Here is a 14,578-nt window from a genome sequence, read left to right as displayed (position 1 = left end):
TTAACTTCAGCAGGCTCACTAAGCAATAGCCTCAAACAGTTATAAGCCTCCCAGGCACACCGGCAGTGCACAAGAACAATCTAGTCCCAAGTATCCCCAATCAACAGCATTTGAAGATAACTTACCCACGGCCCAGCGCCCCATTTCAACTATGCAGGATACTAGATATGACGCCTGTAGGCCGCCCAAGTAGGCAGACTACAGACGTGCCCGCGCTGGGGGGAATCTTCCCTTGCACTGCGCAAACTACTTTCCAAGCAATTTGCGTCATAGGACATGCAATATTTAAGAGACACTCACCTTGATCCAGTAAACTGCTGCTTCGGCTGCAACAAGGCAGACAACCCCACGCTCAGGGCAGAATAAGCATCAACAATTGATAGCTATGCCACAACTCCGCCACAGACGCCCACAGCAGTAATAGCGTCTGCACATGATAAAACTAAAATGGCGCAAGAGCTGGACAACCAAATTCTGCAGGCCATTGCAGAACTGAAAACCTCACTGTGCTCAAAAATAGACATGGTCATGTCTATCGTCGATGTTGGCCTAATGCGCCAGGCTGTTGGGAAACGGGCCGAAAAGACTTCGAACCTTGAAAAACTATTAACAGACACCGCTGCCAAGATCCAGGAAATCCACCCGAGGTCCACGTCTTGCAGCAGACAGTTATGCTACTGCAAGGCAGAGCAGAAGATGCAAAAGGGAGGGCCCGAAGAAATAACGTTTGCATCATCGGCTTGCCAGAGGGAGAACAAGGCTCTGACCGCACACCATGTCGAAAATATGTTCCTACAAGAGGTCGGGCCAGGGAACCTGTCACAAGGCTTCGCAACAGAAATTAGGGTGAAGGATTTAGAATACACACAGGTAAATTCGGTTTTGTGCAGTGGACACAAGCACAGAGAGGTTATGCGGATAAGCAAAGTGAGATAGACAAAGATATAGATCAGGGTGCTAGTAGAGGAGGCAAAGGAAAGTTCAGCCATCACTCACTGGAGGCTCGGCAGTTCGTAGGTGTGCTGAGGCCTGAGTACATGGGAGAGCAGGATGTACACTGCAGGCTGCAGTATAGTTTGAGGTGGGGTGTAGGGAGGGGTCCACCCAGCCCTCCGAGGCCCACACAGCCTCCCACCCAGCCCTTCTAGGCCCACAGACAGGGCCTTAGTGAGGGGCTTGGCAGGGGGCCGGTGTTCCCCTGCTGGCTACTGTGATAGGTGTAAAGGAGAGGAACAGAGCCAATCACGATGTAGGGAACTCAGGCCCTGCAGTTGCCTACATTTTTGTCCCCCATGGAGAGACCACTCGCCACTCAGGATTCATTAAAAGAAATCGGTTCCAAAGATTTCTGCAGTGAGGCTTACCAGCCGGCAGATGGAGGCCCAGCTCCTGTGTCCTCGAGGTGGGGTGGGGCTGCTGCTCTTGGGGCTGCTGCTCTTACCTCAGCTGGCGCGGGATGAATGAGAAGGAGAGGCGTTAACAGAGCCTAGTGTGGGCCTTGGGAGTGGGCCGGCATTTGCCTGCTGGCTACCGTGATAGGTGTAAAGGAGAGGAACAGAGGCAATCATGATGTAGGGAACTCAGGCACTGCAAGCACTCAAGTGCATGCAATTAGGCGGCGGCCATCTTGAGTGATGGAAGTAAAGTTGTCCAGCTGCCCTTTGGAGTTGCACCAAGATGGCAGAGGGTGATTCACATCATGAAAAAAAGTAAAATAAAGTTAGTCTTGCCGGGGTTCACACCTGAAATCGGCAGACAACAGCAGTCGGCGTTCAACACGCTGAGCTCTCTTACTGGCAATCAAATGAATCCCAGATACATGAACTGGATCAGAGCCAGATTTCAGTCAAAACGTAACAGGAGGGAACTGTGCAAAATTTCCCAGATCCACCACTGGCGCACAGGAAAGCTTGAGATTGGCAACAGGTATGGAGAGTTCCTTGCGGCCACAATCCAGACAAACAACCTCTAACATTGCATTCATCTTTTACTCCATCGCCAAGAGAAATCATTTGCATTGTTAGAATATGCTCACAAACTTCTTCTTCATCAACTTTAAACGTGAAGGAAGAAATCTTGGAAGACAGCTCGCAGCTGAACAAAAAGCTGTCAACAACACCACCTGGCTGACTCTTGCAATGTCTGTAACGCTCACCTGATTCCCACGGAGGTGCGGGTCTTGGCCGGAGGGTGTCTGTGACTCGAAAAGTGATGTGCAGGACTCGATTGGCTTCTGGGGTCGAACCTCTTCGCACTGTGTGTCGAACTCGAAGAGTGAGGTTTCTGCAGGTGAAAGAATATGGGGGTTAATGGCCTGGGTTGTTGAATGTCCCCCTCTCTCTCTCTCTCTCTCTCTTCCCAGCTTTTCTGTAGAGCCCCCCCAGGTCAACGTGCTCACCTTAGATAGGTGAATGCTGGGCTCTCCATCTGCGTCTGGTGCAGGGTGCCGTTGCCAGTTCCTTCACTGGTGAAACATTGGCCTCTTGAATTCAGAGGATGGTTACCGTCGTTATCTGCACGAGCGGTGAGTTTTTGGACACCTTTTGTCTTTATAGTCTTTAAATGCGTGGCACGTTAATATAGAAGACTCTGTATAATGCTTTTCCCCTTATGTATTGCAGGACTCTTGGGATGGAAGATGGAGTGAAGCGCCTGGAAATTCGTAAGTATGGCAAGCGCTCTAACTGTCTCTTTCCTTGCAGCTTAGTTCGTGTTAAAGAGACGCCAGAGTATTCGCAGGCGTTTTATTGCGACGAGCGCGATGGGCGTGAGTAAATACCTGCTTAATGTCTTTTTCTTTTGTCTTTCAGATGTTGGTTTGCAGCGCCGGAGTCAGCGGAATGCTAGTAAGTTTTAACTAAACTTTGTCTTCACAGGCGGCGATGCAGAATGAAGAAATCCGGAATTCACGGCGTGCCGGTAAGTATAACAATGCTTTTGTCTTTGCAGGCGAAGGTGCAGCGTGAAGACACGGCCGCTGCTGATGGATCAGGTGAGAAAGCACTGTGTGTAAAGTTTGTCTTGCTAACCTGTTGTTTCTTGTCTTTTGCAGGTGCTGATGTTGACTGGATACAGGAATGGTAAGTATAATTCTTGCAGGTTCAGGATCGAAAGAGGAAAGGCTGGAACAGACTCGGTGAGCGTTCTGCTGCAGATGCAGAATAACGCGAAGCACGTTTCATCTATCGGGTGTGGTTTAAATAGCCTTGGAGTGATGAGGCGTCTTCTTCCACGGCCCCGCCTAGGTAAGAAAAGAGTTCCAGTTTCCAGAAGAGTTCCAGTGCTGTATCCAGGGAGTGGAGCTGCCCCACCCAGGTAAGAAAGTAGTTCCTGTTCACAGAGGGCTTCTAAGTGGCTGGTAAGTAAGCAGCATGGTCTGCCGCAGGTAAGTCCACCCAAGCACCTTCACACCAATTATGAGCCCGGCGCTTCCAGTGCCGGGACCGATGGTTTTGATAAGCCTGGTGCCACTGGCGCCAGGACAGGGTCCAAAAGGTCCTAGTAGGGACCGGCTGGTGCCTAGGATTAGGGTTAGGGGCCTGCTTCCAAGGACGTTGGGCTGGTCCTGGCTCCTTGGAAACAGTGATCATGACAGCACCCCCCCTCAAGGCCCCTCCTAAACGTGTCTTCTCCGGGGGTTTTGGCTTGTTGGGGTGATTCAGATGGAATTTCTTGATCAGACGAGGTGCGTGGACATATTCTGAGGGTTCCCAAGACCTCTCCTGGGGGCCGTATCCTTTCCAATCAACCAGATAATATAACTTAGATTTGGAGATTTTGGAGTCTAGGATGTTCTTTACTTCGAATTCAAGTTCTCCATCTACTAAAACCGGTTCTGGAAGTTCAGTCAATCGGGTTTCTGGCTGTACTGGTTTTAATAAGGAGACATGGAATACTGGATGTATTTTCATATGCGTAGGTAATTCCAATTTGACAGCCACCGGATTAATTATGGCAGATATGAGATAGGGTCCAAGGTATCTCGGGATGAAGGTGCGGGGTCCTTTTAGAGGCAGGTGCTTAGTGGATAACCAGACCTGATCTCCTACAGCATAGTGAGGGGCCTCTTTACGGTGTCGATCTGCTCCTTTTTTTAATTGAGCTTTAGCTCTTTGCAGATGGGCAGTGGCTTCCTTAAAAGCACGGGTGATCTCCGAGTGCAAGTGATCCACAGCAGGTGCTTCAAATTCTTGGGGAGGATCCAGGTTGGAGGTTCTAGGATGGTGTCCGTATAATAGGAAAAAAGGAGTCTTCCCGGTTCCAGAATGAGTCGAATTGTTGTAAGCGTATTCAGCGATCCAAAGAATATCCTTCCAGGGGTTTTCAGTTTGTTGGAGCATGCAACGTAGATATTGTTCTAGTGTCTGATTTGTCCTTTCGGTTTGTCCGTCAGTTTGGGGATGGTGACTGGTCGAAAGTCTTACATCAATTTGGGCTAGACGACAGCAACTGCGCCAGAAGTGGGAGATGAATTGACTTCCCCTATCGGAGACTAAAACCGAGGGAAAACCGTGTAAGCGAACGATGTTTTCCAAGAATTCTCGGGCCAATACTGAGGCTGAAGGTAGACCCTTCAGGGGAATGAAGTGAGCCATCTTGGAGAATAGATCCACGACTACTAAGATGGTAGTATACCCCGAGCATGGAGGTAAGTCCGTGATAAAATCCATGGACAAGGTATGCCATGGACAGGGAGGGATGTCTAGTGGCTGTAATAGGCCGGCTGGTTTCTGCTTCTGACTTTTATTCTGGGCACACACACCGCAGGAGATTACAAAGTCTCTAATATCCTTTTTCCATGATGGCCACCAGAAATGTCTTTTAATCTTTTCCATGGTTTTGGTAATGCCAGGGTGACCCTCCATTAGAGAGTCGTGATAACAGGAGATTACTTGTTTTTGTATTTTCTCACAGGGCAAGTGCAATCGTCCTTGGAAATATGGTAGGTCTTGATCCACTGAGAATTCTTTTCCCTTTAATTGCCAGTCCTGCAAATCGGCCGGAGTTAGGAGTGATTTAACCGTGGTCTTGATGTCTTCAAAAGATTGAGTGCTGACCAAACCCAAAATCCTTTGTTCTGGGATTATGGGTATTGGTTCTGGAGTGGTCAAATATTCATCTACTCCCATCCGGGAGAGGGCATCTGCTTTTCCGTTCTTACTGCCTGGTCGATAAGTAATTATAAAGTCAAATTCAGCCAGAAACAGAGCCCAGCGAAGCTGTCTGGAAGACTGAGCTTTGGCCGTCTTTAGATATTGTAAATTGCGGTGATCAGTCATTACGGTGACTGTGTGTCTGGCTCCTAAAAGATAATGCCGCCATGCTTTAAAGGCCGATCTGATAGCTAAAAGTTCCTTGTCTGTAATTGAATAGTTGATCTCGGGAGCCGAAAACTTGCGGGACCAAAAGGCTACAGGGTGTAACTGGTGTGTGACCGGATCTCTTTGTGATAAAACTGCCCCCATAGCAAGACTAGAAGCATCCGTTTCCATGATGTTGGGGAGTTCTGGGCGAGGATGTTTTAGAACAGGTGCAGAAATGAATTTAGCTTTTAAGTCCTGAAAAGCTTGTTCTGCTTCAGAAGACCACTCAAAACGTTTGTTCTTTTTAACAGAGCGGTGATGGGCTGGACTATCCGAGAAAATTCAGGAATAAATCTGCGGTAAAAGTTAGCGAAGCCTAACATGCTTTGAACTCCTTTTACAGAGGTTGGTGATGGCCACTTGATGATTGCATCGACTTTCTTTGAATCCATATGGACTCCGTTAGGTGACAATATGAATCCCAGGAACTCGACTTCAGTTACGTTGAAAACGCATTTTTCAAGCTTAGCAAAAAGATTATGTTGACGCAATCTCTCGAGAACCTTTTTAACGTGTCTCTGGTGTTCCTCTTTGGATGATGAATAGACAAGGATGTCATCAATGTAGACAACAACACACACGTCTATGAGTTCTCTAAGGACATCGTTCATAAAATATTGGAAAGCGGCAGGGGCGTTACAAAGTCCAAAGGGCATCACTTGATATTCGAATAGCCCGTACTTGGTGCGGAAGGCGGTTTTCCATTCATCGCCCTCTTTTATCCGTACCAAGTGGTAGGCTCCTCTGAGATCCAATTTTGTATATATACATGCGTCTTTGACTTGGTCCAGGAGTTCAGGGATCAAAGGTAACGGGTACCTGTTTTTAACGGTGATTTGATTCAGGGCGCGATAATCTATGCAAGTCCTAAGGTTTCCTTCCTTTTTCCGAACGAAGAACAAAGCCGATGAAGCTGGAGATTTTGAAGGACGGATAAACCCTTTAGCTAGGTATTGGTCCAAATATTGTCTGAGGTGAAGATTCTCAGGCTCGGTGAGGGCATAAATCCTGCTGCAAGGAGGAGTTGTTCCGGGTATCAAATCTATTTGACAGTCGTAAGACCTATGAGGAGGCAGGGTGTTAGCTTGATCCTTCCGGAAGACGTCTTGGAATTCCTGGTATTCGGGAGGTAATTTGGGAACCTCCTCCGAAGAGATTGTCGCCAGTGAAACATCAGGCCTAGGATAACAAGTGGTAAAACATTCTGGAAACTGAACCGTCTTTGCTCGCCAATCGATCTGAGGATTGTGCTTCTCTAACCAAGGGATTCCCAGAATGATCTGGAACTGAGGAGCCTTGATCACATCAAACATGATTCTCTCCCGGTGTCCATCTTGACTCACTAGCGTCACTTCTTGGGTGGCATGCGTTACTGGTCCGGAGGCTATCTCCGTGCCATCCACAGTAGTAATGACGTCTTTTACAGCCTTAGGGACAAGGGGTAGATTCATCCTTGATACCATTTCACGGTCCACATAATTACCGATTGCTCCTCTGTCGATGTAAGCTTCAATTGCATGCAAACGATCCGGACGTTCAGGACTAATGAGGACCACGGGTACCACGAAATGCGAGGTCACGGGACAAATCTTAACGCTCGGCAAGAGGACCTCTACTCTTGTCGGGCTAGGTTGTTTCCCTGCTCAGAATTTGTGGTACAGGTATCCGCAGCTCCTACAGCCTTCTTAGCTGGTTTCACAGTCCCGAAGAAAGTGTCCTGAGTTTCCGCAATAGAGGCATAATTGCAGCTGCCTTCTTCTTTCCCGCTCTTTTTGGGTTAAAGGTCCTTTCATGCCCCCTATTTGCATGGGTTCCACCGTGTCAACTCCCCTAGTAGAGGTTTGTGGTTTAGAAAACACTCGGGTATCAAATTTGGAACGATCTGCCTTCCTGTTCTGTAGTCTGTGGTCCAATTGGACAACTAAGTCAATATAGTCTGAGCATTCTTGTGGAGGATTCACAACTTGAGCTAACACATCCTTGAGCTCTCCACGCAGGCCTCTGTAGAAAAGCGTTATTCTCTTATCCTCGGGCCATTGAGTTTCCACTATAAGTCTGTTGAATGAGGCTATATAAGTCAAGAGGTCTTGATTAGCCTGTCGTAATGAAAGAAGTTCATTGTCCAAGGCCTGCCCTTGTGCATGTCTTGCGAACAGTTTCTCCATGCTGGACTGGAAGGCCTGGAAATCATGTAAAACCGGATCATCCTGGGTGACTAAAGGGATCGACCAATCTGCGGCGCTGCCACTGAGATAAGAAAGCACGAAAGCCACCTTGGTCTGGTCTGTTGGGAAAGCAGCTGGTCGACATAAGAAGTGTAAGCGGCACTGGTTGATGAACACCGCAAATTTCTTTGGATCACCAGAAAAGCGTTCGGGCGGAGCCAAGGGCACATTACCGGGCAGATTGATTTGCACAGGATTTAAAGATGATGCAGAAGGATAACTTCCTCCTGGAGCGGGCAAAGGTGTCTGTCCTCCCTGCGTTTGTAGCAACTGCCTAGCGAGGTCCTCAGTTCGCTCCTTGGAAATTATCAGTTCTCTTCTTAGAGAGTTTGTTTCCTGACGAGCTGCATGTACTTCTGCTCTTAATTCTCCGAGCAACTGGGCTAGTTGATCAGTGTCTGAGGTTTCCATTGCGCCTGGGTAGGAGTTTTGTGGTGGGCTTCGCGTTCTGTAACGCTCACCTGATTCCCACGGAGGCGCGGGTCTTGGCCGGAGGGTGTCTGTGACTCGAAAAGTGATGTGCAGGACTCGATTGGCTTCTGGGGTCGAATCTCTTCGCACTGTGTGTCAAACTCGAAGAGTGAGGTTTCTGCAGGTGAAAGAATATGGGGGTTAATGGCCTGGGTTGTTGAATGTCCCCCTCTCTCTCTCTCTTCCCAGCTTTTCTGTAGAGCGCCCCCCCAGGTCAACGTGCTCACCTTAGATAGGTGAATGCTGGGCTCTCCATCTGCGTCTGGTGCAGGGTGCCGTTGCCAGTTCCTTCACTGGTGAAACATTGGCCTCTTGAATTCAGAGGATGGTTACCGTCGTTATCTGCACGAGCGGTGAGTTTCTGGACACCTTTTGTCTTTATAGTCTTTAAATGCGTGGCACGTTAATATAGAAGACTCTGTATAATGCTTTTCCCCTTATGTATTGCAGGACTCTTGGGATGGAAGATGGAGTGAAGCGCCTGGAAATTCGTAAGTATGGCAAGCGCTCTAACTGTCTCTTTCCTTGCAGCTTAGTTCGTGTTAAAGAGACGCCGGAGTATTCGCAGGCGTTTTATTGCGACGAGCGCGATGGGCGTGAGTAAATACCTGCTTAATGTCTTTTTCTTTTGTCTTTCAAATGTTGGTTTGCAGCGCCGGAGTCAGCGGAATGCTAGTAAGTTTTAACTAAACTTTGTCTTCACAGGCGGCGATGCAGAATGAAGAAATCCGGAATTCACGGCGTGCCGGTAAATATAACAATGCTTTTGTCTTTGCAGGCGAAGGTGCAGCGTGAAGACACGGCCGCTGCTGATGGATCAGGTGAGAAAGCACTGTGTGTAAAGTTTGTCTTGCTAACCTGTTGTTTCTTGTCTTTTGCAGGTGCTGATGTTGACTGGATACAGGAATGGTAAGTATAATTCTTGCAAGTTCAGGATCGAAAGAGGAAAGGCTGGAACAGACTCGGTGAGCGTTCTGCTGCAGATGCAGAATAACGCGAAGCACGTTTCATCTATCGGGTGTGGTTTAAATAGCCTTGGAGTGATGAGGCGTCTTCTTCCACGGCCCCGCCTAGGTAAGAAAAGAGTTCCAGTTTCCAGAAGAGTTCCAGTGCTGTATCCAGGGAGTGGAGCTGCCCCACCCAGGTAAGAAAGTAGTTCCTGTTCACAGAGGGCTTCTAAGTGGCTGGTAAGTAAGCAGCATGGTCTGCCGCAGGTAAGTCCACCCAAGCACCTTCACACCAATTATGAGCCCGGCGCTTCCAGTGCCGGGACCGATGGTTTTGATAAGCCTGGTGCCACCGGCGCCAGGACAGGGTCCAAAAGGTCCAAGTAGGGACCGGCTGGTGCCTAGGATTAGGGTTAGGGGCCTGCTTCCAAGGACGTTGGGCTGGTCCTGGCTCCTTGGAAACAGTGATCATGACAGCGTCGTCGGCTCTCGTGTTCCAAAAAAGGCCACACTCACTTGGGAGCTTTGTCGTTCCCATTCTGGAGCCAGGTGCATCAGACTCAAACTAAGCATTTGATTCAATACCAGCAGCCTTGGTGGAATTGGACATGACAGCTTTGGCGGCAAATCCCTCTTAACCAAAAAAGGATAGATGAATCTTTAAAGTTGTTAAAACGGGTTTAACATTATTTCCCTACAGCGTCTCAATTCAGTTCCTGATCAAACCACAAAACAAGCAATTTGATGAGAAGGCGCAACAATCAAACGGGAGCCTTCTATTGCAGGTCCACATACATCTTTGAATGTAGGACTGTGGCCTAAAGAAGCTTCAGGACTACGAAAATAAACAAACACGCATGCACAGCTCTGAAAACCTCCTGTTGACAAAATACTTTCACTTTAACAGATTTATGCTGTGAGCATAGCCGAGTTTCCTGAAGTTGTGAGTCAAAAATATGACAATGGATTAGGGATGTAAGAGATGCGTGTGTGCACGTCAGGGTGAACATACAGGGAAGATGCACAGAAGGGCCTTACTATTATTATAAAAATATCTAATGGCATTGTCCCCTTATCTGCTACATGGTAGCACTATTACCACAAGTCAGTAACCGAGGGACTGCTCTTGAGTGTCCTGCAAGAATTATTTTTATTATTCAAAGTATGTGTAGTTCAGAGAAGGGGTGGGTGACAGAGTGAGAAAGAGAGAGAGATTAAGCAAAAGAGAGGATGACAACAGAGAAAGAGTGAGAGAAAGCGTTTATGTTCGTGTTTCTGTAAATTATCCTATATTCACTTATTGCCTGACAGCTGTGCTTGGTGTCGAAGATACATGCTTAAAGAAGTCTGACAGTATGCCATGCCTACCCTTACCCCTGTGAATGTAGGTACTGCCCACTTATAAATGTCAATCAATCAGCCCTTACTCGAAAGGTTGGGCTGAATCCACCAATTGAGACTCAGGATTCTCAGAGGGCGGCTCGAAGTCACTGCGCACCATCCAATCATAGGCAGGCAGAGCAAACAGACAGGGGCAAGGCAAGAACCAATCCCAAGAGCAGCAGAAAAGAAAACAACAAAACAAGGAGACAGAAAAGTGAAGACACAGGATGGGCAGACAAGTAGTTAGACAGATGACAGACGCATGCAGAAATCAATCCAGCAGTTCAGACACACAGCAGAGGTAAACATTCAAGGCCTTTATCCGTCTGTGCAAGGACAGCACACCAACACTTTATGAGATTTCCACAAGCATGGGTCATGCACAGCTCTATGACATGGTCTACAGTCACAAAGGACAAGCCACATGTGAATAAATAAATATATCATACCTTGAACAAATGATAGCACCCCGGAAACCATGCTCGGTGTCATGCAAGTAGTAATTTAAGGGAATTACCCTAAATCGCCCCCACTCTTTAATATCGAGACTATGCTGAGGTGGCACACAGGAAGGGTATGCTGGACATGACCACCTGAATAATAGCACCCCTTAATACAATCAGGTGCAGTAGGTGGGGCATATCCAGGGTATGATTAATGATATGGAATATTGCCCCCTTTCTCCCCTGCATGTATATGTCCACAAACGTGCTTATGCTGATTAAAGTAGCAATGTATTCTCCTTGAAAATAATGGGTGGGGAGTGGTGTAAAGGGATAGAAGGGTTAGGGTTCTGGAGAATAGGTAGTTAAAAAACTGGGAGGGGGTTTGGGTGAACCCCCCAAATTAAATTTTTTAAGAAAGAACTCAAAGAGTTATTTTCGGCCACAAATCGGCAGCAAAATACTCTGCGGGGAAAAAAGTGGTGATGGAATGACAAAGAACCCATTTCACAACAGTCACTTTGTCCATAAAAGCTGTAATTGAACATGTTTCAGATTGAGCACTTTGTTACAACAGATGCACAAAAAAAATGTAATTTATAGATACTGCATTTCTCCTAGGAGATTGTGGTTCTCAAGAAATAGGTGAGTGGGGTTCGATGAGGAAGTTGTTTGAAGGGAATCTTTGTTGTCAATATATTAGCAGAAGTAGTATCAGGACCCCAAGGGATATCCGCACATAACACAAATGAAAGGTTTCTACGTTTATTATATTTACTCTGTCTGTTCGGAGGAAGCTTTCAGCAGGAAACACACATTGCCAGCAAAACCAAATACAACTTCTATGGACCAAATTACTTTTAGTTCAATAAATTAATAATTCATAAAAACATTTAAAAAACATAAGCAAATCTGTGGAGATTACTCTATGAACAAGGTTGCATGTAGTGGAGACAGAGGCAACATTCAAACCTTCACATCAGTGAGTCACTTTGCTGCATTACCCCTCCTTTTCTCAGCTTTGCACAATGCAATTACCCATGATGAATTGAACCCAACATTCGTCCAGAGCTCAGCAGCCCTCCTCCCCCGATTGGCATGCTGCTGTGCAGACGATGTGCAGCTGGAGTACCACCAGCAGTACAGCAAACCCCAACACCATTTTGGAGTGCACGACATGGGACAGGTCTAGGGTATGAAGTACAGAATCTCCAAAGCAGAGCAACCCATAACATTAGGCATGGACACAGGGAAGTCCATTGTATGGTGAACATAATGTACATCAGGAGAACACTCCTTAATACCATGAGATGAGACATACCCACGGTACAAAAGAAAGCTTGTCCAGCATGACATACCTTCTTATACCAGGTTGTGGTGCAACAGATAGAAAATGCCTAGGGTTTGAAGGAAAGCTCCTGCAGCATCAAAGCACCCACCAAAACCAAACTGACGAATGGAACTTAATTGAATTGATACGGTCATTTGTCTACGGCAGAATGGTGATTAAACATTACAAACTGAAATCGGCCTTTCAAACATGTTCCACCTCTTAGATGCTCAAAAGAATGAAACCTCTTTTGCAAAGGAGCTAAAGATCTTTATTTGTCCAATCCGCTACCAATGGGTCAAAAGCCTCTCTGTACTGTGCCGAATCTGACAGCTTCGTCACCGATTCCCTGGAAGGAAGCCTCTCTTACGTGACCAGGAACAGGCAGAAACTACCAGACTCTGACCCTGGGGATGGCTATCTGTGGGAGAACCACATGGGAGAGGACAGGCTCCAGGGACACAGAAAGAGACGAAGTCAAGATAACCCTTCAGTTATACCTTTCGGTGACAATCATGTACCTTTGCATCATTCATACATGGCATATTGTAATATAGATACTGATTTACCTGCATTTTCTAGCCGGAAAGCTCATTCTCCGACCCCCTCATCCCTCTCCAACGTTTTGGGTACTGAGACGAGGAAGATGATTGGAGTAATGAGGATGGCTGGACACAGTAAACTCAAACCATGTTTTTAAACATTGGAGACTCCAGAGAAAGACCGGGACATTTAAAAGTAACACAGGTGAACCCAACTCATGAGAACGAGAGAGCCAGAAACGTACTGACACTTTGGAGGATGTCGAAGGCAAGCAGGCTGCAGAGAGCAGTGCAGAGGCCAACGGGCACAGCGTGCAAAAGACTCAGACCGGTAGAAGTTTGCCGCTTTTAGACAACAGGCAGCCGGAGCTGCCAAAGTCAGAGGAAGGTGAAGCGGGCAGCAAACAACTCGCCGGACGCAAGACCAGTCAATGGACTAGGAGGGCAGATGCTGGGGTAACACGAGGAACGCTGAAGACGCCATTCACGGCCGGTATGTCCAGATAGAGTGAGCGGGTTACCGGGGAGCGTCTAAGTGAATGCTTCTATCTCCTGCACCTACTTGGAGGGATCACCCCCTAGCCCTCCTTCCCACACAGAACCCTTGCAATAATCTCCCTAGTATTATCAAGAATCAACTATGCAAACAGCCTCTACCATTGAATGCTAAACAGAAGAGACCACATCACACCAGTCCTGAGAAGCCAACAATGGATGCTAGTAAGGAGATATAAATGACAAAGGACCACCTCACCTTCAGAAAACGACTCAAAACCTGGCTATTCAACTCACAGTGACTGGCTTAAAACGGGCGCTGCCAGCAAGATCACTGGGGAACTGAAATAATCCAATGACAGTAGGGTTTCTGAAACAACTATATAACAAACTCAGCTGTACCAACCACTAATCTTCCCTGTTCCTCGCTCATCTCCAGCATACTCCACACTTACCTCAAAAAATCTAACAGATCAGTCTCACCTCACACAAACCACACATCCACCATAAAAATTAACTACTGCAAACATCCCAGTCACTGTATGTTGCCCTTCGGTAAACAATAACCCTAGTGCGCACAAGCGAAACACACCTAGAAACCTGACCCACAAAAGACACCAGTTCCTCCTGGTAACCTCGATCCTACTCCCTCTCCCGTCACTAACCTACCCAACCAACTTTCTTACAGAACCACGTGAGCACCTGGTGACCATGCCAATGGTAACGGTACGCAATATAAGTCAACTCATCATTACATAACAGTGTCGATGGAGCAAGGACCAGCCTTCTAGCAGGAGCCAATCCCAAAGCCAAAAACAACCATAAACCTATCTAGAATGTTTTATGGTCTGATAGAATAATTGTGTACGTCTGTCCAAAGTGATTCATTTGAGTGTACTGTGGGTGGCTCATTGTACCATTACACCACTCCCACTGCTGCTGAAGTCATGCCTTACTGCTCTGCTAGACTACATTGATTGGGTTTGGCTGGACCTGTTCATCAAATGGGGTGGCCTCTCACAACCATCCCACAGGGCTGGTTCTGAAAATTCATCTACCCCTGACCAGATGGCTATGGAAAAATCTCACCTACAACAGTCTGCATGTTGTATCGATTTACATTTTGCTATTGTAATGCACTGTGCCAAGGATTCCAGCCTGGTGACAGGGATGTATTCTAAGTAAGTGAAGCTATGAAAGACCCAACATTGGAGACAAAAGAATTGAACAGATACTTGATTCAACGTAGAGTTGATAAGTATTTGTGTGCTTCGACTTCGGCAGCATGATCTTGGCCTCAACACAGGTTCACAATGATCCGAGTGCATATCCCCAAATTGAAACCCTGTTGTCACATACAAACTACATGATCCCATGGA

General features: G+C 47.1%; 1 protein-coding gene across 2 annotated transcripts in view; it reads right to left on the bottom strand.

The window, feature by feature from the left end:
- AP2A1 (adaptor related protein complex 2 subunit alpha 1) overlaps positions 1-14,578 on the bottom strand; it is an 891,085-nt gene that overhangs the window by 210,623 nt on the left and 665,884 nt on the right. The window lies entirely within an intron of this gene.

Source organism: Ambystoma mexicanum, chromosome 1p (assembly GCF_040938575.1).
Source record: "Ambystoma mexicanum isolate Mex_15411 chromosome 1p, UKY_AmexF1_1, whole genome shotgun sequence".
NCBI lineage: Eukaryota > Metazoa > Chordata > Amphibia > Caudata > Ambystomatidae > Ambystoma > Ambystoma mexicanum.
The sequence above is the reverse complement of the archived record's forward strand: the minus strand, read 5'-3'. Positions and strand labels throughout refer to the sequence as shown.